The sequence below is a fragment of the Physeter macrocephalus genome, chromosome 8 (assembly GCF_002837175.3).
Source record: "Physeter macrocephalus isolate SW-GA chromosome 8, ASM283717v5, whole genome shotgun sequence".
In the NCBI taxonomy this organism is placed as follows: domain Eukaryota; kingdom Metazoa; phylum Chordata; class Mammalia; order Artiodactyla; family Physeteridae; genus Physeter; species Physeter macrocephalus.
Genome location: NC_041221.1, coordinates 93,499,023 through 93,524,046, shown reverse-complemented (window position 1 = coordinate 93,524,046; position 25,024 = coordinate 93,499,023). Strand labels below are relative to the sequence as shown.

At 38.3% G+C, this 25,024-nt stretch overlaps 1 protein-coding gene and 1 long non-coding RNA gene across 3 annotated transcripts in view; one reads left to right on the top strand and one right to left on the bottom strand.

Annotated features, from left to right (window-relative positions):
- Positions 1-25,024, top strand: part of KIAA0825 (KIAA0825 ortholog) — a 467,916-nt gene that overhangs the window by 354,692 nt on the left and 88,200 nt on the right. The gene's annotated exons all lie outside the window — the stretch shown is intronic.
- LOC114486742 (uncharacterized) overlaps positions 19,724-25,024 on the bottom strand; it is a 119,034-nt gene continuing 113,733 nt past the window's right edge. The window contains exons 2-3 of the long non-coding RNA XR_008618078.1: positions 20,196-20,213; positions 19,724-19,843 (exon numbers count right to left, since the gene is read on the bottom strand). This is a non-coding gene — a long non-coding RNA (uncharacterized lncRNA). The remainder of the gene's footprint in view (positions 19,844-20,195; positions 20,214-25,024) is intronic.

The window sequence follows — 25,024 nt, the reverse complement described above, 5'->3', positions numbered from 1 at the left end:
GAAATTTAAAGGATGGGTAGGTTGGCAGAAGAGGGCATTTCAGGGCATTTCTGAAGGCAGAACGCCAGAGGGGGAGGGGTGTCGGAAGGAGAGGCAGAGAGAGCCCACTCATGTTAGGCACTAAAGAATTGTTGAATTGGTGCATGCATGAATGTATGAATGAATCCGTAGGGACTGCAAAAGCATGGTGATAGTGGTAATTGAAGGGAGGATAGCAGAAGAGACACTGTAAAGGCAGACTCTTCAGGACTTAGCCACTGACTGGGATTTTGGTAAAAGGGTACCATTAGGAGAGAATGTTTAGACTGGGACAAGTTGGGTCTGAAATGGCAGGCATGCATTTTGAAACGCTCCTCAAAGAATGGGAAATGGCATCTGGAATCTGGAAATAAGGTCGTGATACACACCTGTCAATTAACCTAGTTGCTAGTATTGCAAAGAATTAATTTTAGAAAAAAAATGTTAAAACTTTGAAAATACTTTTGGGCCATGCAAAATTGTACAATGCTACCTTTCCGTATGAAAGTTATTTAGGGCTTCCCTGGTGGCACAGTGGTTGAGAGTCTGCCTGCCGATGCAGGGGACACAGGTTCGGGAAGATCCCACATGCCACGGAGTGGCTGGGCCCGTGAGCCATGGCCGCTGAGCCTGCACGTCTGGAGCCTGTTCTCTGCAACGGGTGAGGCCACAACAGTGAGAGGCCCGCGTACCGCTTAAAAAAAAAAAAAAAAAAGAGTTATTTATTGAAGAGAAGGAGAAGGTCAAGAGAGACAAAGTAAAACAATAAATTGGTAACAAAAATACTGCCTCATTTCAAGAGAAGGTTCAGTGTTTGCACATTTTAAATAGCTGTCTTCTATGAGGTAGTTTTGAGATTATATACCAAACAAAGGAGATTTAGCAAAGATGAGCTGTGACCAAGAAAATTAGTACCTTTCCTTTTAAAGTTGAAGTTCTGGGAAACTGATTTACATTGAAGAGAAACTTGAGGTAATGTTCTGGGAATGTGAGATGGAAATTTCCAGTCTGTCAGAGTCTTTAAGAGAATTATGGAAGTTGCACCTGGAATTTGATTATTAGTGTGACCTCTTTCAAACCCCCCAAATATATAGGAAGGTTTTTTTGTTTTCGTTTTAAATGCTTAAAATTCTTTACATGTTCTACCAGAAAAAGAAAAAACCTTAGCCATGAGAAGAGCTTTCCAAGCAGAGAGAATAGCAATTGCCAAAGCCCTAGGGTGGGAATGAGCCTGGCACGTATGAGAAACAGAAAGAAGCAAGGTTGGTTTCATGGGCATGCAACCTGGGTGGTTCCACAGGTTTCCATGAGAGAAGGGCCCAGTTTAATGCTCTTCTGGCGTCATCTCGAAATTCATAATCATTTTTTAACAAGGGACCTCGCATTATTCCTACAAGTTACGTCACCAGTCCTGGAAAGAAAACTAATATAGTTGAGTTGTGTGTGTGTGTGTGTGTGTGTTTTGGAGGGGGGCGGTGTTTTGGATGTGCATTAAAAATAAGGTCAGTAAGTGATATTTCTGGGTGTGTGTGGTACTGGCATCAGTATAGTTTATGAGAGATTAGTTGCACTTTACAATAAAGCATTTTTGTTTGCTGTGTAGAAAGTGGAAACACTATTTTTGATCTATATTTAGCCAAATCCTCATATACAGATGATAAATTCCTCAAGGGTAATGTTGGGCTCTTCTGTATATTGTGTATACTTCACAGCACCTTGTGATTAGGAATTCCCCAAATAATAATTGCAGCTAATATGAATGTGCCTTCTCTTTTAACCGGATAGGACTTCCTTTGAAAAGAACAAGGCATTTAGTGTTCACATTTGAATTCTTGCTTTCTTACCAGTTACATTGTAGTACCAAATCTGCATGACCATTTAACAATTAGGTCAAATCTTATAGAACTGCTGATACTCAACCATTTTTTTGACCTAGAGAATGGCAATTTCCATGGTTCATAGCAGATTAAAATTGTAGTTTTATTTAAGGAAGTAAAACAGAAATCTTACAAGCATCTTCGTAACCCCTGCCGGATTTATTTAACAGAGGGAAAACAACTAGCGCATGGTTCGTTAGCGCACCGTGCTGAGCAATGCTGTCAGGCCTGCACCCGTGGGCCTCCTTAGAGGTAAATCCACGTTGCAGCAAAGACTTTCTGCCAGTCAGCAACTCCCCACGCCCTCCAATAATGGAGTCCATGGATTGAGACCCATTTTCTACTATATTCTGCATTATAGCAAGTGATGAGGTGCCAGGAATTACTATGTGAGTGGCCCCAAGTGCATGCCATAGTTTAGAGCTGCAGCAGGTTACAGGGCTTTGGTCTATGCACTGTTATTCACGGATAACCTTTCCAGTAGGCAAATCTATTTCCATGTGTTGATGGCCATGATGATTTACCCAGTGATTACTCATGACATTATGGGGTCATGTGACAGAATTTGGCCAGCAGGGGGTTATGTCATATCAGGATTTTTCTGATCAGGACAAAGAAGCAATTTTATAATTCAAACAAGGTAATGAGCTGACAAATTCTCAAAAAACCTTCTGTTTGAGGGGCTTTCGTTGTTTGCTTCTTAACTTTTCCTTTGGAAGGGTTATTGGTTCCAAACAATCATTGTCAAGTTGCTTCTTACCCAGTACTCTTTTACATGTTAGCAATACACTAAAATTCATTCGTTTTTGGTTCTTCCACTTGCGTGTTCAATTTCTTGTGCTTCTTTCTTTCTTTAGGGTCTACAAAATCTTCTACACTTTGAACATTTTGAACCTATCTATATATTTCTTAAGTCAGTAGTGAGATTATGAAATACGTTCTTAGTAACCTAGCATAAATGAAAAACTCCTAAGACATTTTTGCCTTACCTCAGAAACATTTCTTAAATAAATTCATGATCCCCTTTTATATTATCCCAGTAACTGTTCATAGCCTTCTACTGAAAGGTGACTGCATAATATCTACTCATCTCCAGAATCCCGAGGTAGAAGCATGTGTTTGATTTTTTCCTATACTCAAGCTACACACAATCTCCAAATAAAAAGTGATAAAAAATTCCAACCATTTGGATATTAAAATCTGTATAGTTTTCCTTCTGAACTTTACACTGGTATTAAAAATATTCCTCAAATGAATTAATGAATGCTCTCAAGGAACTTACGATCTGGTGATAGAGCCGGACAGACAGTGATTAGCAAAATTAGTTGTTTACAGATCTTAGTAGAGATATTTTAAAATGCTCAGAACAGGTACTCATAATCTGGTCTTGGGGAGTCAGGGAAGACTTCCTGACATGTAAGCTGAAATTAAACCTATTTAAAAGTCTGCACATGCCTCCTTTCTCCCTAGATCCACGCAACCCTAAATAAAATGCTGACATACTTTAAGATTGCTTTCCACGGAGCACCATGCCCTTCCCAGCATCTATTCCTTTTAGCATCTACTCCTTTCAGTTTTCCTTTCCCAAAGATCTTGTTCTCTTCTCTGGCTACAAAGGGCTTGTCTAAACCTTTCATGCGGCTTTATTACTAAACAAAAGTTGCATTTTCTGTGATTGATTACATTGGTCGCATAAATCTTGGGAAAAGTTGTAAATAACATGATAAACTGTCATGTGCAAAGTTAACTTTTAGATACAAAGTACACTTAAGCCAAAGGAGTGACTCTTTAATAGTGGGAATTTCAGCAACTATGGTAGGTGAATGGGAAATTTGGGGGTTTTTTTGAGTCAGGGTCATTCAGGAGCTTCCCCATATTCCACTAAGTAGGAAACTGCACACATTTGCCACCATTTTCTACCTCAAGAACCAATCTTATTTATTTAGTTATGAAAATGGGGACAATAAAGATGGGAAAAATGAATAGGTGAGGAAAATAAAGAGATATAGGAGAGAGGTGAAAATATGAACAAGAGAAAATGATTAAATTCCTTCCACCTTCCTTCCAAACTATTTCTGCCATTTCTTAGAATAAATAACATCTTTATTCTACAGCCAGCCTTACCCAGTTGAGGCAGCACGACATCATGTGGAGGGAGCATGGGCTGTGGTGTCATAGAGTTTTGGGTTTGACTCTTGGTCTTGCTACTTGCTAACTTTGTGACCTTGGGCAAGTCACTTAACTCTCCGCACTTCAGTTCTGCTCAGATGTAAAAACATTAATACCTCACAGAACAAGTGTGGGGATTATATGAGATAACTAATATCTGCTATGTGTATGTGCTATAATGGACTGATCATCATAATGACAAACTTCTACTAGAATAGTCTGTGGACAAAGGCGACAATTACTGTGAAAATAAACAAAGAAATAATTATGGAGCAGTTTCATCTTCAAGAGAATTTCTACAGAGTTTTATCTGCTGACTTGCTATAGGCATCCCACCTGCCCTATAGCCCTCCCTCCCTAAACCCAATTCAGATGTGGTAAATTAGCCCAGGGAGAAGGAGTAGAGGAAGAGACTTGGTTTGCCCTAATAAGCTTGTCAGTGCTAATATCTTATGACAAAAGATATATTTTTAACCTCTTTCACAACGTGGGGTGAAACTATAGCTCTGGGAATCCCTCTTCTAAGGCTAGACACTGTCTACACAGGACAGAGAGGAGCTCTTGTCCACTTTGCCACTTAGGAAAATATTTTGCTGTACCTTTTCCTTCCAGAAGGAGTAAAGGTATCTTACTGTTATTATGGTAGCCTCATATTTTATTATCCCTTCAAAACAATAAAATGCTCCTGAGAATTGTTCCCAGGGGCTGTGTGTGTGTACATATGTGTGTGTGTGTGTACGTATATGTGTGTGTGTGTGTGTGTGTGTGTGTGTGTGTATGGGAGAAAAATCTCATTGTTGAGCTGAAATACCATTATTGTGGCATTATTCACTCTGTTTCTCTAAAGCTTTGGTTTTCCAAACAGAAGACTGATTATAAACCTGTGTTGTGCAGAGCTGAGGTCACATGTAAACCTTTTTAAAGGACTGGATAACTTGAAAAGTTGCTGAGTCAGAACTTCTCAGCAGCCTTTAAATAAGAGTTTAAAGAGGAAGGAGGGAAGTATTGCCTGCCTACCCTTCTCCTAAAAGCCAGTGGTAAGAATTGTGGTTTCTCAAGACCTCTTCTAGTCTCAAAGATGAACCCGTGAGGGTAGAAATGTCTTCACCACTATATGTGATAGACTGTTATTTCAGTCATATATGCGTCATATAAAGTTTTGAACTTTCTCTGCTCGATATCTTGCCCACAGAGCTTGTTTAATCCCTGCATGCTAACTCTGACTCAGAAGGTTAGATTGTCCCCAGGGAAGAGGAAAATATTTGTAGCTAGAAACAATAAACAGCCTAGGTTGAGCAATTTAGACTGTCCTCAAAAGAAGAAAAGAAAGAAAGAAAAAAGTAGGTACAAGTTTGCTTCCCATTTAAACCTAGGAATTCAATATTTTATTGTGATTTCCCCACTCAGAAACTCTGCTTAAAGCAGGTCTTCAGTTTTAAAGCACTCATTTCTCCACCAAAGTCTGGATACACCCAACCAGACCAAGTGTTTGCTGAGGGATTCATTAAAGTTTGAAGGTAATTTCAGTTATGAGACTCATTTTGGCTTGATAACTGTGACTGCTCTAGAGGAAATTTTCATTAGCTATCCTGTGAAACCCTGCCCCACTATCCTGGAATACATTTCCAGAATTCAAAAACTGGAAGGCAAGCCATGTACATGGTAGTTCCATTCCTCTGCATTTTATCCTTAACCAAGGGAATTTTAGCCTTTGGCCTTCAATTTCCTAAAATGTGAGGGAGAAAAGAGACCAGTGTTTCATTTGCAAGCTAAGTTACAATGTTAATCAGCTCTGAACAGCTAGTAAGTTTTGGCTTCTACAGGTTTCATGACAAAGCACTTAGTTAAGTTTGCAGATACTAAGATTAGTATGTATACTACTCCTAGGGAATTAATCATTTGGTGAGTGATGTTAGATGGATGCATAAGTACCCGGAAAAAACCTAATCTATAGAGTAATCATGATTGTGTCAATGCGTATGTCAAGTAAGAATAGACTGTAGGTATTATGAATATGGGGTGAAGTATCTAAACTTTACTCCCTGTTATGTGTCAGGCACTTTGTTATTCATCTCCTATAATCCTCATACCTTTTCTGTGAGCTGGGTATTAGTAGTTTTATACTGAACAAGACTGAGGCTCAGAAAAGTGACTTGCTCAAGGTCACACAAGTTAGAAAGTGGCGAAACCAAGGCTCGAACCTAAAACGCTAACACCTTAAAGTCCATGCTTCTCCGAAACAACATAGTGCTGCCTTAATCAGGTAAGGCTGGTTGTAGAATAAAAATGTCATTTGTTCTAAGAAATGGCAGAAAAATCTTATAGTTTCGAAAGAAGGCAAATTCTTCCTGGCGCATAAAAACAATCTCGGCCAATAGCAAGGACAGTTGGAGGACAACTGGCATGGTTACCATGAGAGACAAGGGAGATTGTCCATAGAGCTTTGTGGATTAGCCAAAAAGAGAAAGAGCTAGGAAACAGAAAAGATAGTGAAATATATCTGGAGAGGCAAACAAACACATGGCAAATGCTGTAAGACAATTTGTAATTGATAGCTAAATTGTGTGGTAAAATCTCTAAATGCTTCGAGCATTCGGATGATAGATCTTTGAGGGCAAGTTAGTCAGAAAGCCTGTGGCAGAGGCAAGCATCTTAAATGTAGAAAGATGGATGCAGATAGGGAGGATGTTTCTAGACATGGGGCAGGGAAGGAAGTGATCAATATGAGAGAAGATGCAAGGCCAGAAAGAGAGTGTGTGGCCTCTGGGAGAGTTTAAGGACCCAGGAGGACAGTAACTGAAGTGTTAGAAGATGAACGATCCACTTGAGGGAGAAAATGAGGTAAAACATTTCAGGAGAAGGGAGATGATTAGGAAGCACCCTGCAAGCTGGAAAGAGAGGTTGATGTCCCAGTAGATGGAGAATGTGAACCATCCTCTGTTTGGGGAGTGATATAATCTGACAGTTTTTAGTCAGTCTGGGAGATACAAGATAGACTGGGATTGGGAGAAGTGTTATTCAGGAAGGCCTTTTAGAAGGATGTGACTAATTCAGGGGATTATGCATTCGTTTTGATGGCCCTTTCTCACCACGTAGAATTGGGTCAAGGAGCATTTTGACACCCCTCTAGTATAACTACAAGCTACATTTATAGACTTCTTGCTATGAGCCAGGGACTGCTAAACATTTTACTTTCAGCTAATCTTAACAACTATCCATTCGATATAGCAACTTTTAACTGCCTGACTTCCCCACCACCACCAGCCCCCGCCCCGTGCCAAAAAAATGGGCTAGTAAATGGTAAGGGCCAGGATATGAAGACAGGCAGCCTGGCGCCAGTCAGTTCAGCCCAGAATGCTATGCCCTGGTCCACCACCTGGGATAGTGCGTAAATATAGTTTTTAAGCCCCTCAGAAACACCAAAGGCAATAAAATTGTTATCTCTCAACATACAAATGTTACAGCAGGCACTTGTAAGTCCCTGCTGTATACAATAATATAACAAGCAAGATCTTGAATGTTCGCAGGCATTGTTCTAAGAATGTGATACGCATTATCTCATTTAACCTCACACCTTATGGAGTAATAATATCCCCAATTTTAGAGGAGAAACTGAGGCTTCAGTTGGGTATATAACTTGCCCACAGTCACACGGTTAGAGACGGAGATAGAAATTCTCCCCTGTTGTGATAAGGGAAATAGTAAAATGCTCAAGTGACTTGAAGAAGTAAGAAATAACACATGGGTGAAGGAATAAGAAAAATGCCCAAAGAGGTTGCATTGAACTGAAATTTAAAGGATGGGTAGGTTGGCAGAAGAGGGCATTTCAGGGCATTTCTGAAGGCAGAACGCCAGAGGGGGAGGGGTGTCGGAAGGAGAGGCAGAGAGAGCCCACTCATGTTAGGCACTAAAGAATTGTTGAATTGGTGCATGCATGAATGTATGAATGAATCCGTAGGGACTGCAAAAGCATGGTGATAGTGGTAATTGAAGGGAGGATAGCAGAAGAGACACTGTAAAGGCAGACTCTTCAGGACTTAGCCACTGACTGGGATTTTGGTAAAAGGGTACCATTAGGAGAGAATGTTTAGACTGGGACAAGTTGGGTCTGAAATGGCAGGCATGCATTTTGAAACGCTCCTCAAAGAATGGGAAATGGCATCTGGAATCTGGAAATAAGGTCGTGATACACACCTGTCAATTAACCTAGTTGCTAGTATTGCAAAGAATTAATTTTAGAAAAAAAATGTTAAAACTTTGAAAATACTTTTGGGCCATGCAAAATTGTACAATGCTACCTTTCCGTATGAAAGTTATTTAGGGCTTCCCTGGTGGCACAGTGGTTGAGAGTCTGCCTGCCGATGCAGGGGACACAGGTTCGGGAAGATCCCACATGCCACGGAGTGGCTGGGCCCGTGAGCCATGGCCGCTGAGCCTGCACGTCTGGAGCCTGTTCTCTGCAACGGGTGAGGCCACAACAGTGAGAGGCCCGCGTACCGCTTAAAAAAAAAAAAAAAAAAGAGTTATTTATTGAAGAGAAGGAGAAGGTCAAGAGAGACAAAGTAAAACAATAAATTGGTAACAAAAATACTGCCTCATTTCAAGAGAAGGTTCAGTGTTTGCACATTTTAAATAGCTGTCTTCTATGAGGTAGTTTTGAGATTATATACCAAACAAAGGAGATTTAGCAAAGATGAGCTGTGACCAAGAAAATTAGTACCTTTCCTTTTAAAGTTGAAGTTCTGGGAAACTGATTTACATTGAAGAGAAACTTGAGGTAATGTTCTGGGAATGTGAGATGGAAATTTCCAGTCTGTCAGAGTCTTTAAGAGAATTATGGAAGTTGCACCTGGAATTTGATTATTAGTGTGACCTCTTTCAAACCCCCCAAATATATAGGAAGGTTTTTTTGTTTTCGTTTTAAATGCTTAAAATTCTTTACATGTTCTACCAGAAAAAGAAAAAAAAAAAAAGATGATGATTCATTCAAAAGTAATATGTTCATTCATCATCAAGTGGATGGAGCCATTTTCCAGAAGGTAGCTCTTCTTAAATAACTCACCACCCTACCTACAGTCTAAGTAAGAACCATGTCCACGATGGTTACGATACAAAGGAAAATGAGAACAAGAGGGAAATTTTAGCAAAGTTAAGCTATCAGTTGATACAGGCTGGGGAGCTTTGATCCTGTCATGATGTGAAGGCTTCAGATGTTAATGGTGACTATGTAAAACAGTCCAGTATGGAAGCATCTAAGATAAAATTCTTGTAAATTTTTGGCCAGGAACCTAAAAGTTGCTTCAGTCTGTGGCTGCAATTTTTGTGCCAAGTAAGAAGGCACTTCGCTGGCTCTTTTTTTATGGAAGGGCCAAATGAGATAGATTGGAAATATGTACTTTGAACAGCTAGGCAGAGTCTCAGGAAGTTTGCCAAACAAGATTTCCAAATAAAATGTTTGGGAAAGAAAACAGGGATGGACTTTGCAGATGCTGGATGAGTTCCACCAGCCATCTGTGCAAAAGTTACTTGGTATCACATCAGCTGAGAGCTATGAAGTGGCACAAAACTATCAGCAATAACTTCACTGTTAAATGGGTCCACTTATTTACCAGGCAACCCTCTCTTTATCAAGATAAAGTACCTGAATGTAGCTGCATTTCCTGTGAGGAATAATAACAATAACCAAAATTATTTAAACATGAAGGAATTTTAGAAACTGAACTATTACCTCAGTGCTAATGCATTAGCAGTCAAAGAAGGCAGATTAATTTACTTACGGTGAGCTAAGTGCATTCTTGGCTCACAAAGGGGAATCATTTGCTCACTTAAGCCAGAGATCCCATTTTTGACGGCAAATGTCACTGCCTGGATTTCCCTTTGACAGTCTGGCAACCCCACACCCCTGTTACAGTATCCATTTATTTGTCTTATTTTCAGCCAGATTAATCCATTCTGTTTTGACAAGAAGACTGATGGGTAATTGATAACTGTGATAGACACAAACAGAAGAGTTGGATGCTGAATAATTCAGCACTTTTCAGTATCAATAAGAGAACAGGTTGAAGAATTTGTGTCTCTATTTACACTTAAACTAAACTAAGTCAGCCCAGACATTTATGCTGCCAGTCTATCAGAAAACCAAACAGTGTACATTCGGTTTCCACCCGACAAAATGTTTTATAAGCTTGTAACAATATGTGTGAAGCTGCCAGAATAATAAATAGGTACAGCAGCCCATGCATGCTAATGTTATGTTGTAAGCAGTTTTGTTGACAAGTGCTAATACTTCTTTCATACTATCATCAAAAGCAGCTAATACAACAGCCATTATTTGCTGGCTTTCGAAGCAAGACATGATGGATTGTGACCTTAATATGGGTTAGCCGAGTTTTGAAAGTTAAACAACTTGCAATAAATCATAGAATTATTACAATGCAGTTTAATTGGTTAAGGACTGTTTATTTCCTAAACAGGGTGAAAAATTTCTGTTTCGGCACTTTTAATTTGCAAAGTGCATTTTCATTATGAATGGCAGTTTAATATTCTGCTCTTTTGTCATGCAAAATATGCAACACACAGGCAATCTATTAATTGGACAAAAATGCATTGCAAGCGTAAATTATCCTTTATATCATCACTTGTGAGTTTTTACATCTCTTAAATGTGTTGAATGGACCATAGTTAAAGATTATACAACTTGCAGATTACTTCTGAAATTTAAGTCAAGCTTCAAGATGATTTTAATGACTTAATTTTTGGCAAAATCAAGTAATTAAGTATTCATAAATATAAAGGGCAATTTAAAGAGTTACTGCTTCCTTAAAGCATAGGTGCATATGTTTTTTGATTCAGTAGTCTCAGGAAACAGACAGTAGCACAGGTTCATGTTGCTATGTACTGAGAAATGGAACCCACCCTCGTGCATATACTCCTTTTTTTTTGCTACAGTATAATCTCTAGAGCAGAAATTTCCATTGGCAAATGTGTGGAAAAAGGTGAGTAAGGCTGCAGCATAGCTCAGCATCACTGAATAGCCACCTCCATATGCTTTGGTTCAATGATGTGCCTTTGCACAGGGCTATTTATTGCACAGAAGCAGTAACAAAATACTTTGTACTAGGAATGTTGATAGGACATATGCTCAATTTTAAGGATGCCAGATCCCTCAATGTGTTCCTGTAAGACTGCCTTAAAATGCATGCAACCTGTTCATTTCCACACAACTCTGAGCCCATTTCTCATATTTCTTGACACCTGGGCAGACCTTTTAAAAACTTAAAGCCTCCACTGACTTCAAACATTATCCACAGGTTGGCCCAGCCGAAGCAGGGATACTTTTGTGTTGCCGCTCCAAGTCTCCTTCAAAGATATCAACTGTCAGCAATACAAACTGAAAGTTAAAAGTGTGCTTCAGATAGGCATTCCTTTCATTTTTCCTAGAGTAAAAAGGTGTTAATGTGAGAATGTGCATTCTGTCGTTTTAAAAGAATAACTAAAGAACAGTTTTTTCCATTGAAATCATTCACAAAAGCAATACATTAAAATAAACTGTCTAGAACTTAAAGAAAGGTGAAAACCAAAAGTTTGCAAATTGAGAAAAATTGTTCATCTTTATGTTATACAGTAGCACAGGAGTGCTTCAGGTTTTTAGAAATTTCATTCTCAAAAAAGACAAATATAGAATATTAATATTATTACATTAATGTTGATAATTTCCCCTCCTATTTAAATGCCATGCTTACCTACCCTATGCAGTTTCTCTGCATCAGAAAAAAAGATGAAGAAGAGGAGGTGGGGCAGTGAGAGAGAGAGAGAGAGAGAGAGAGAGAGAGAGAGAGAGAGGGAGAGTGAGTCAGGGAGAGATTGTTGCTATATTCAGTTGATTGTGCTTTTTGCTGTCACTCATGATGAAGTGCTATGGTTAGAGTATACTGCCCAATAAGTAATAATATAATTATTTTTATTATCACTAAGTATCACAAAATACTCAATTTTAACAATGATTTAATGTCTGAACTCTATTTTATGAATTGTATAGATAAGAAAATTTTATCAGAGACATAACTATTATTTAGAAAATATAGGTGAATATAACCCAAACTCTAATTTATAAAGCCCATATGAAGTTGGGGCACTTTTCAAAGTCATAAATTAATAGACTAAATATATGTTCTATGTAAGGATTAGAAGTTTTCCTGAAAGGTCAGATACATAAAAGTACAATGACTATAAACTTAATCATTTTGTTAATATAATTTTCTTAGTTATCACTTTCAGCTAATTTTTCACCATACTTTACTATGAAAAATTACAGCTGTACAGAAAAGTTGAAATAATTTTACACTAAATACCCATATACCTATCACTTTGATTCTGCCATTTTACTGTACTTGCCTTTGCATCTATCCATCTATCCATCTATCTTTCTGCCCATCCATCAATCCATCTTATTTTTTGATTCATTTCAAAATATGTTGCAGCCATTGGTATACTTCTTCCTAAACACTACAGTATGCTTATCATTAGAGTGCAAATATTGTTTACTTTCTTTTTTTTCTTTTGGAAGTAAATTTGCACACAATGACATGTTCATATCTTAAGTGTAGCATTTGATGATTTTCAACAAACTTTTGGTTAGCTCCAGTCACATTGATGAACTCTATTAGATGTTGATATGGAATGAGGTTCAGTGAATATAGAAGACTCAAAAGCCCTGTTTTCATACCTGCTCAAGTATATTCTGTTTTGGTAGGATGGGTAGTTTATATAATAGGGCTCCATCAACAATTACTATACTATCGGGACTTCCCTGGTGGCGCAGTGGATGAGACTCTGCCCTCCCAATGCAGGGGACCCGGGTTCCATCCCTGGTCAGGGAACTAGATCCCACATGCCACAATGAAGAGTTCGCATGCCACAACTAAGGAGCCCACGTGCCGCAACTGAGGAGCCCGCCTGCCACAACTAAGATACCACGCCACCAAATAAATAAACTAATTAAAAAAAATTACTATCTGTTGTATACCTGTCAGGTACAAAGCATTTGGCTAAATGCTATGGAAAGCACAAAGGAGTCCTAAGACACAGAGGCCAAGATATGGAGTCCCTCAAAGAGCATTTGGTAAAATTGTGTGCTGCACACCTAACGTGGAGTAATACAAGACTACATCTATTTATAGGCAAGTCAGTAAGAGAGGAACTTTTGGGGAATTTAGAGGAAGGAGGTAAGAATATCCTGGCATGTCCCCTGACTCCATTTCCACAGCATCCAATCCATCAGCAACCAGAGTGACTATTTAAAAAGTAAATCAGATCCTGTCACTCTCCTTGCTTAAAACCCCTCAATGACTTTCCAGCATACTTAGGAAAACTACAAACTCCTGCAAGGTCCCGTGTGATCTGGCTTCCCTCCTGTCTCTGGCCCCATCTCTTCTCACTCTCCACATCCTCCTTGCCAGCCTTCCTTTCCTCACATACACCAAGCTCACACCTCCACCACAACCTTTTCACTTGCTCCCCTCTTTCCCTGGAGTACACCTCCTCCCAACTCTTCAAACAGCTGATCCTTCTCATCATTCAGGTCTCAGGTCCAGCGTCCCCGCTGAAAGGTCTTCTCTGCCGAAAGAAAACTATACAGACTCCTACAACCACCCTGCCCCAAGTCAAAAAAATCTAGCCTAGGTTGAGCAATTTAGACTGTCCTCAAAAGAAGAAAAGAAAGAAAGAAAAAAGTAGGTACAAGTTTGCTTCCCATTTAAACCTAGGAATTCAATATTTTATTGTGATTTCCCCACTCAGAAACTCTGCTTAAAGCAGGTCTTCAGTTTTAAAGCACTCATTTCTCCACCAAAGTCTGGATACACCCAACCAGACCAAGTGTTTGCTGAGGGATTCATTAAAGTTTGAAGGTAATTTCAGTTATGAGACTCATTTTGGCTTGATAACTGTGACTGCTCTAGAGGAAATTTTCATTAGCTATCCTGTGAAACCCTGCCCCACTATCCTGGAATACATTTCCAGAATTCAAAAACTGGAAGGCAAGCCATGTACATGGTAGTTCCATTCCTCTGCATTTTATCCTTAACCAAGGGAATTTTAGCCTTTGGCCTTCAATTTCCTAAAATGTGAGGGAGAAAAGAGACCAGTGTTTCATTTGCAAGCTAAGTTACAATGTTAATCAGCTCTGAACAGCTAGTAAGTTTTGGCTTCTACAGGTTTCATGACAAAGCACTTAGTTAAGTTTGCAGATACTAAGATTAGTATGTATACTACTCCTAGGGAATTAATCATTTGGTGAGTGATGTTAGATGGATGCATAAGTACCCGGAAAAAACCTAATCTATAGAGTAATCATGATTGTGTCAATGCGTATGTCAAGTAAGAATAGACTGTAGGTATTATGAATATGGGGTGAAGTATCTAAACTTTACTCCCTGTTATGTGTCAGGCACTTTGTTATTCATCTCCTATAATCCTCATACCTTTTCTGTGAGCTGGGTATTAGTAGTTTTATACTGAACAAGACTGAGGCTCAGAAAAGTGACTTGCTCAAGGTCACACAAGTTAGAAAGTGGCGAAACCAAGGCTCGAACCTAAAACGCTAACACCTTAAAGTCCATGCTTCTCCGAAACAACATAGTGCTGCCTTAATCAGGTAAGGCTGGTTGTAGAATAAAAATGTCATTTGTTCTAAGAAATGGCAGAAAAATCTTATAGTTTCGAAAGAAGGCAAATTCTTCCTGGCGCATAAAAACAATCTCGGCCAATAGCAAGGACAGTTGGAGGACAACTGGCATGGTTACCATGAGAGACAAGGGAGATTGTCCATAGAGCTTTGTGGATTAGCCAAAAAGAGAAAGAGCTAGGAAACAGAAAAGATAGTGAAATATATCTGGAGAGGCAAACAAACACATGGCAAATGCTGTAAGACAATTTGTAATTGATAGCTAAATTGTGTGGTAAAATCTCTAAATGCTTCGAGCATTCGGATGATAGATCTTTGAGGGCAAGTTAGTCAGAAAGCCTGTGGCAGAGGCAAGCATCTTAAATGTAGAAAGATGGATGCAGATAGGGAGGATGTTTCTAGACATGGGGCAGGGAAGGAAGTGATCAATATGAGAGAAGATGCAAGGCCAGAAAGAGAGTGTGTGGCCTCTGGGAGAGTTTAAGGACCCAGGAGGACAGTAACTGAAGTGTTAGAAGATGAACGATCCACTTGAGGGAGAAAATGAGGTAAAACATTTCAGGAGAAGGGAGATGATTAGGAAGCACCCTGCAAGCTGGAAAGAGAGGTTGATGTCCCAGTAGATGGAGAATGTGAACCATCCTCTGTTTGGGGAGTGATATAATCTGACAGTTTTTAGTCAGTCTGGGAGATACAAGATAGACTGGGATTGGGAGAAGTGTTATTCAGGAAGGCCTTTTAGAAGGATGTGACTAATTCAGGGGATTATGCATTCGTTTTGATGGCCCTTTCTCACCACGTAGAATTGGGTCAAGGAGCATTTTGACACCCCTCTAGTATAACTACAAGCTACATTTATAGACTTCTTGCTATGAGCCAGGGACTGCTAAACATTTTACTTTCAGCTAATCTTAACAACTATCCATTCGATATAGCAACTTTTAACTGCCTGACTTCCCCACCACCACCAGCCCCCGCCCCGTGCCAAAAAAATGGGCTAGTAAATGGTAAGGGCCAGGATATGAAGACAGGCAGCCTGGCGCCAGTCAGTTCAGCCCAGAATGCTATGCCCTGGTCCACCACCTGGGATAGTGCGTAAATATAGTTTTTAAGCCCCTCAGAAACACCAAAGGCAATAAAATTGTTATCTCTCAACATACAAATGTTACAGCAGGCACTTGTAAGTCCCTGCTGTATACAATAATATAACAAGCAAGATCTTGAATGTTCGCAGGCATTGTTCTAAGAATGTGATACGCATTATCTCATTTAACCTCACACCTTATGGAGTAATAATATCCCCAATTTTAGAGGAGAAACTGAGGCTTCAGTTGGGTATATAACTTGCCCACAGTCACACGGTTAGAGACGGAGATAGAAATTCTCCCCTGTTGTGATAAGGGAAATAGTAAAATGCTCAAGTGACTTGAAGAAGTAAGAAATAACACATGGGTGAAGGAATAAGAAAAATGCCCAAAGAGGTTGCATTGAACTGAAATTTAAAGGATGGGTAGGTTGGCAGAAGAGGGCATTTCAGGGCATTTCTGAAGGCAGAACGCCAGAGGGGGAGGGGTGTCGGAAGGAGAGGCAGAGAGAGCCCACTCATGTTAGGCACTAAAGAATTGTTGAATTGGTGCATGCATGAATGTATGAATGAATCCGTAGGGACTGCAAAAGCATGGTGATAGTGGTAATTGAAGGGAGGATAGCAGAAGAGACACTGTAAAGGCAGACTCTTCAGGACTTAGCCACTGACTGGGATTTTGGTAAAAGGGTACCATTAGGAGAGAATGTTTAGACTGGGACAAGTTGGGTCTGAAATGGCAGGCATGCATTTTGAAACGCTCCTCAAAGAATGGGAAATGGCATCTGGAATCTGGAAATAAGGTCGTGATACACACCTGTCAATTAACCTAGTTGCTAGTATTGCAAAGAATTAATTTTAGAAAAAAAATGTTAAAACTTTGAAAATACTTTTGGGCCATGCAAAATTGTACAATGCTACCTTTCCGTATGAAAGTTATTTAGGGCTTCCCTGGTGGCACAGTGGTTGAGAGTCTGCCTGCCGATGCAGGGGACACAGGTTCGGGAAGATCCCACATGCCACGGAGTGGCTGGGCCCGTGAGCCATGGCCGCTGAGCCTGCACGTCTGGAGCCTGTTCTCTGCAACGGGTGAGGCCACAACAGTGAGAGGCCCGCGTACCGCTTAAAAAAAAAAAAAAAAAAGAGTTATTTATTGAAGAGAAGGAGAAGGTCAAGAGAGACAAAGTAAAACAATAAATTGGTAACAAAAATACTGCCTCATTTCAAGAGAAGGTTCAGTGTTTGCACATTTTAAATAGCTGTCTTCTATGAGGTAGTTTTGAGATTATATACCAAACAAAGGAGATTTAGCAAAGATGAGCTGTGACCAAGAAAATTAGTACCTTTCCTTTTAAAGTTGAAGTTCTGGGAAACTGATTTACATTGAAGAGAAACTTGAGGTAATGTTCTGGGAATGTGAGATGGAAATTTCCAGTCTGTCAGAGTCTTTAAGAGAATTATGGAAGTTGCACCTGGAATTTGATTATTAGTGTGACCTCTTTCAAACCCCCCAAATATATAGGAAGGTTTTTTTGTTTTCGTTTTAAATGCTTAAAATTCTTTATATGTTCTACCAGAAAAAAAAAAAAAAAAAGATGATGATTCATTCAAAAGTAATATGTTCATTCATCATCAAGTGGATGGAGCCATTTTCCAGAAGGTAGCTCTTCTTAAATAACTCACCACCCTACCTACAGTCTAAGTAAGAACCATGTCCACGATGGTTACGATACAAAGGAAAATGAGAACAAGAGGGAAATTTTAGCAAAGTTAAGCTATCAGTTGATACAGGCTGGGGAGCTTTGATCCTGTCATGATGTGAAGGCTTCAGATGTTAATGGTGACTATGTAAAACAGTCCAGTATGGAAGCATCTAAGATAAAATTCTTGTAAATTTTTGGCCAGGAACCTAAAAGTTGCTTCAGTCTGTGGCTGCAATTTTTGTGCCAAGTAAGAAGGCACTTCGCTGGCTCTTTTTTTATGGAAGGGCCAAATGAGATAGATTGGAAATATGTACTTTGAACAGCTAGGCAGAGTCTCAGGAAGTTTGCCAAACAAGATTTCCAAATAAAATGTTTGGGAAAGAAAACAGGGATGGACTTTGCAGATGCTGGATGAGTTCCACCAGCCATCTGTGCAAAAGTTACTTGGTATCACATCAGCTGAGAGCTATGAAGTGGCACAAAACTATCAGCAATAACTTCACTGTTAAATGGGTCCACTTATTTACCAGGCAACCCTCTCTTTATCAAGATAAAGTACCTGAATGTAGCTGCATTTCCTGTGAGGAATAATAACAATAACCAAAATTATTTAAACATGAAGGAATTTTAGAAACTGAACTATTACCTCAGTGCTAATGCATTAGCAGTCAAAGAAGGCAGATTAATTTACTTACGGTGAGCTAAGTGCATTCTTGGCTCACAAAGGGGAATCATTTGCTCACTTAAGCCAGAGATCCCATTTTTGACGGCAAATGTCACTGCCTGGATTTCCCTTTGACAGTCTGGCAACCCCACACCCCTGTTACAGTATCCATTTATTTGTCTTATTTTCAGCCAGATTAATCCATTCTGTTTTGACAAGAAGACTGATGGGTAATTGATAACTGTGATAGACACAAACAGAAGAGTTGGATGCTGAATAATTCAGCACTTTTCAGTATCAATAAGAGAACAGGTTGAAGAATTTGTGTCTCTATTTACACTTAAACTAAACTAAGTCAGCCCAGACATTTATGCTGCCAGTCTATCAGAAAACCAAACAGTGTACATTCGGTTTCCACCCGACAAAATGTTTTATAAGCTTGTAACAATATGTGTGAAGCTGCCAGAATAATAAATAGGTACAGCAGCCCATGCATGCTAATGTTATGTTGTAAGCAGTTTTGTTGACAAGTGCTAATACTTCTTTCATACTATCATCAAAAGCAGCTAATACAACAGCCATTATTTGCTGGCTTTCGAAGCAAGACATGATGGATTGTGACCTTAATATGGGTTAGCCGAGTTTTGAAAGTTAAACAACTTGCAATAAATCATAGAATTATTACAATGCAGTTTAATTGGTTAAGGACTGTTTATTTCCTAAACAGGGTGAAAAATTTCTGTTTCGGCACTTTTAATTTGCAAAGTGCATTTTCATTATGAATGGCAGTTTAATATTCTGCTCTTTTGTCATGCAAAATATGCAACACACAGGCAATCTATTAATTGGACAAAAATGCATTGCAAGCGTAAATTATCCTTTATATCATCACTTGTGAGTTTTTACATCTCTTAAATGTGTTGAATGGACCATAGTTAAAGATTATACAACTTGCAGATTACTTCTGAAATTTAAGTCAAGCTTCAAGATGATTTTAATGACTTAATTTTTGGCAAAATCAAGTAATTAAGTATTCATAAATATAAAGGGCAATTTAAAGAGTTACTGCTTCCTTAAAGCATAGGTGCATATGTTTTTTGATTCAGTAGTCTCAGGAAACAGACAGTAGCACAGGTTCATGTTGCTATGTACTGAGAAATGGAACCCACCCTCGTGCATATACTCCTTTTTTTTTGCTACAGTATAATCTCTAGAGCAGAAATTTCCATTGGCAAATGTGTGGAAAAAGGTGAGTAAGGCTGCAGCATAGCTCAGCATCACTGAATAGCCACCTCCATATGCTTTGGTTCAATGATGTGCCTTTGCACAGGGCTATTTATTGCACAGAAGCAGTAACAAAATACTTTGTACTAGGAATGTTGATAGGACATATGCTCAATTTTAAGGATGCCAGATCCCTCAATGTGTTCCTGTAAGACTGCCTTAAAATGCATGCAACCTGTTCATTTCCACACAACTCTGAGCCCATTTCTCATATTTCTTGACACCTGGGCAGACCTTTTAAAAACTTAAAGCCTCCACTGACTTCAAACATTATCCACAGGTTGGCCCAGCCGAAGCAGGGATACTTTTGTGTTGCCGCTCCAAGTCTCCTTCAAAGATATCAACTGTCAGCAATACAAACTGAAAGTTAAAAGTGTGCTTCAGATAGGCATTCCTTTCATTTTTCCTAGAGTAAAAAGGTGTTAATGTGAGAATGTGCATTCTGTCGTTTTAAAAGAATAACTAAAGAACAGTTTTTTCCATTGAAATCATTCACAAAAGCAATACATTAAAATAAACTGTCTAGAACTTAAAGAAAGGTGAAAACCAAAAGTTTGCAAATTGAGAAAAATTGTTCATCTTTATGTTATACAGTAGCACAGGAGTGCTTCAGGTTTTTAGAAATTTCATTCTCAAAAAAGACAAATATAGAATATTAATATTATTACATTAATGTTGATAATTTCCCCTCCTATTTAAATGCCATGCTTACCTACCCTATGCAGTTTCTCTGCATCAGAAAAAAAGATGAAGAAGAGGAGGTGGGGCAGTGAGAGAGAGAGAGAGAGAGAGAGAGAGAGAGAGAGAGAGGGAGAGTGAGTCAGGGAGAGATTGTTGCTATATTCAGTTGTTTGTGCTTTTTGCTGTCACTCATGATGAAGTGCTATGGTTAGAGTATACTGCCCAATAAGTAATAATATAATTATTTTTATTATCACTAAGTATCACAAAATACTCAATTTTAACAATGATTTAATGTCTGAACTCTATTTTATGAATTGTATAGATAAGAAAATTTTATCAGAGACATAACTATTATTTAGAAAATATAGGTGAATATAACCCAAACTCTAATTTATAAAGCCCATATGAAGTTGGGGCACTTTTCAAAGTCATAAATTAATAGACTAAATATATGTTCTATGTAAGGATTAGAAGTTTTCCTGAAAGGTCAGATACATAAAAGTACAATGACTATAAACTTAATCATTTTGTTAATATAATTTTCTTAGTTATCACTTTCAGCTAATTTTTCACCATACTTTACTATGAAAAATTACAGCTGTACAGAAAAGTTGAAATAATTTTACACTAAATACCCATATACCTATCACTTTGATTCTGCCATTTTACTATACTTGCCTTTGCATCTATCCATCTATCCATCTATCTTTCTGCCCATCCATCAATCCATCTTATTTTTTGATTCATTTCAAAATATGTTGCAGCCATTGGTATACTTCTTCCTAAACACTACAGTATGCTTATCATTAGAGTGCAAATATTGTTTACTTTCTTTTTTTTCTTTTGGAAGTAAATTTGCACACAATGACATGTTCATATCTTAAGTGTAGCATTTGATGATTTTCAACAAACTTTTGGTTAGCTCCAGTCACATTGATGAACTCTATTAGATGTTGATATGGAATGAGGTTCAGTGAATATAGAAGACTCAAAAGCCCTGTTTTCATACCTGCTCAAGTATATTCTGTTTTGGTAGGATGGGTAGTTTATATAATAGGGCTCCATCAACAATTACTATACTATCGGGACTTCCCTGGTGGCGCAGTGGATGAGACTCTGCCCTCCCAATGCAGGGGACCCGGGTTCCATCCCTGGTCAGGGAACTAGATCCCACATGCCACAATGAAGAGTTCGCATGCCACAACTAAGGAGCCCACGTGCCGCAACTGAGGAGCCCGCCTGCCACAACTAAGATACCACGCCACCAAATAAATAAACTAATTAAAAAAAATTACTATCTGTTGTATACCTGTCAGGTACAAAGCATTTGGCTAAATGCTATGGAAAGCACAAAGGAGTCCTAAGACACAGAGGCCAAGATATGGAGTCCCTCAAAGAGCATTTGGTAAAATTGTGTGCTGCACACCTAACGTGGAGTAATACAAGACTACATCTATTTATAGGCAAGTCAGTAAGAGAGGAACTTTTGGGGAATTTAGAGGAAGGAGGTAAGAATATCCTGGCATGTCCCCTGACTCCATTTCCACAGCATCCAATCCATCAGCAACCAGAGTGACTATTTAAAAAGTAAATCAGATCCTGTCACTCTCCTTGCTTAAAACCCCTCAATGACTTTCCAGCATACTTAGGAAAACTACAAACTCCTGCAAGGTCCCGTGTGATCTGGCTTCCCTCCTGTCTCTGGCCCCATCTCTTCTCACTCTCCACATCCTCCTTGCCAGCCTTCCTTTCCTCACATACACCAAGCTCACACCTCCACCACAACCTTTTCACTTGCTCCCCTCTTTCCCTGGAGTACACCTCCTCCCACTCTTCAAACAGCTGATCCTTCTCATCATTCAGGTCTCAGGTCCAGCCTCCCCGCTGAAAGGTCTTCTCTGCCGAAAGAAAACTATACAGACTCCTACAACCACCCTGCCCCAAGTCAAAAAAATCTCCGATGAAGGAGGAGACTTTGCTTGGCTTGCCACAGTATCATAGGAAGTGAGTTTAGAAAGTTTGTGGAGAAGATTATTAGAGCAACATCTGAATGAAATTAGCAATCAGCTAGGAATGAAGAGTCAAAACAATGAAAAGGAAGTATAGATCGGACTCAGTGAACATAAATATGTGGCTGGAAAGGCAAGACTTTAAGAGAACTCCAAGATATTCAAGCTTAAAAGCTAGAAGGAATAGAAACTCTAGGAGAAAAGACCAATATTGATATTAGACTCTCCTTGGAATATTTATCATACAACATTTTTATACAGGCAAGAGAGAAATAAATGACTCAGGAAATTTACTTTAGTACTGTAAACAAGCAAGAAAATTTTACAAGCCTACCTCAAACTTTTTGTGACAATGAAAGTAATAATATAAATGAGATCAGAAAAAAAAAAAAAACCTCCAACTATTCTTTCCCCTGAGTGGACTCTATTAATTACTGTATTAGTTATTATTTGTAAGTCTGATGTAATTATTTGACCATTTAAACTAAATTTAGAAATATATGAAAATCAGATTTGCAGTAAGAAAATGAGTGTGGCAACAGCTGGTGGTGGTCAAGGACATTTGAGATTTTATATTTGAATATCCTGAAGGTTTGCAATGCATGGGACCTTCCTAGTCTTTGATGACGTAGATGACGTCTATGTTAGGCAATGTTTCTTTCAACCTTGACTCCTTTTTTTTTTTAATTGAAGTATAGTTGATTTACAGTATTGTGTTATTTTCAGGTATACAGCACAATGATTCAGTTACATATATACATACATATATATATTTCTTTTCAGATTCTATATATACATATATATATATATATATAGAGAGAGAGAGAGAGAGAGAGAGACTCCTCTTCAGATTCTTTTCCCTTATAGGTTGTTACGTAACATTGAACAGAGTTCCCTGTGCCATACAGTAGGTCCTTGTTGGTTATCTGTTTTATATATAGTCGTGTGTATTGTTAATCCCAAACTCCTAATTTATCCCTTCACCTTATTTCCCCTTTGGCAACCATAAGTTTCTTTTCTATGTCTGTGAGTCTGTTTCTGTTTTGTAAATAAGTTCATTTGTATAATTTTGTTTAGATTCCACATATAAGCGATACCATATGATATTTGTCTTTCTCTGTCTGACTTACTTCACTTAGTATGATAATCTCTATGTCCATCCGTGTTGCTGCAACTGGCATTATTTCATTCTTTTTTACAGCTGAGTATTATTCCATTGTATATATATACCACATCTTCTTTATCCATTCCTCTGTCAATGGACATTTAAGTTGCTTCCGTGTCTTGACTATTGTAAATAGTGCTGCAATGAACATTGGGGTGCATATATCTTTTTGAATTATGGTTCTCTCTGGATTTGACTCCTTTTTTTAATTATACAGCATTTTTTTCTTTAGTGTGCCCATTATATCAAGAACACATCTACAGGGTAGTCTCCTGGAAGGCTTTTCAGTGTTCTCCCATTTACAAAACTCTACCTATGGATTTTAAATCTTGAATATTTTTGTATAATTTAACTTGGAACAGCTTTTATATATATTATATAATTTTATCTTCACATTAATTTGTGAGCTAGACAATTCCCTTACATAAAGATGAAGAAACTGAGGCTCAGTGGTTCTATTCCTCCAAGTTCTCAGCTTAGCTTAATAAATAGTAGCTATTACTTTTGTTTCTTGAGAGCTGAGACAAAGCATGATCACCACAGCAAATTACTGAAATTGTCATATTCCTCTGCTTCCTCTTCCCACCCCACCTGCTGCAACCACTCTACCCCCAACCCATTCAGTATTTCATCAACCCTATAACTATTGTGAAAAATTATATTCAGTCTTGGGGTGAGTAACGTTCAGACTTTTTTTTTTTTAAATAGATCTTTCAAAAAATGTTACCAGGCTGCTGACATCTTCATAACAATTAGGGATCCTTGAGGTGTCAAATTGACTAATGCACATACACTCAAACAGGGTCAATATCAAGGAATGAGAGAAAAACTTAAATACCTATCTTGTGTTTTCATAGGTGTAACCTACTGCCTTGAAAAGGCCATTTCAATCTCAAATTTCTATTACTGTGTATCATCCAAAAACATTGTTCAGTAATGCCTCATTGCTATCCAAGGGTTGTCCCACTATTTCTCAGGTAACCATGTCAATTTGAATTAGAGTACATGCTACTTAGATATGGAAGAAATAAATTTAAACTTCTGAAGGAAGACATTGGATCTTTTCAAAGCTCTTGTTAAATGCTATGAAAGAGAATAATCATAACATACTAATTTGTAGATTCCCTCTTCTTATGTTCCTTGTTCTTGCTTCTTCTATGGCTTTAGGCAGAATTCTGCCATTTATCAAAATCACTTCTGTGTCCAAAATCCCATTCTTCAGTATTGAAAATATACAGTTTTCAAAGTTAAAATAATATAATTTTCTGTGCATACAAACCTTGTCTACTATCTGTTAATATATTTTTTAAATATTCTATTACAGCTTGATCCCTAATTACATTATGCAGAAAGGCAAATGAATTTATTACAATATGGAAAAAATCTTTTACTGTTTGTGAGTTATGCAAGGATCAAGTCTAAAGCAAGAAATTGATCTGTATGAAATTTTTCATTGCAATTATTGAATCTCACAACTTTTTAGTAAATTGCAACTCTATTACTCTTTATTCCCCAAGGATGAAAAGAATGCACTTTATTTTTTGGCAAAATAAATAAACACCCTGAGTTGGTAGAAATATCAATTACAAGAGTGTCTACCCTAAAAGTCACATTTATTTTGTTCGTTATTGTAAGTTATTAAAAGGCTTCCAGGCATGCATATAAAACCTGAAAAACAATGAT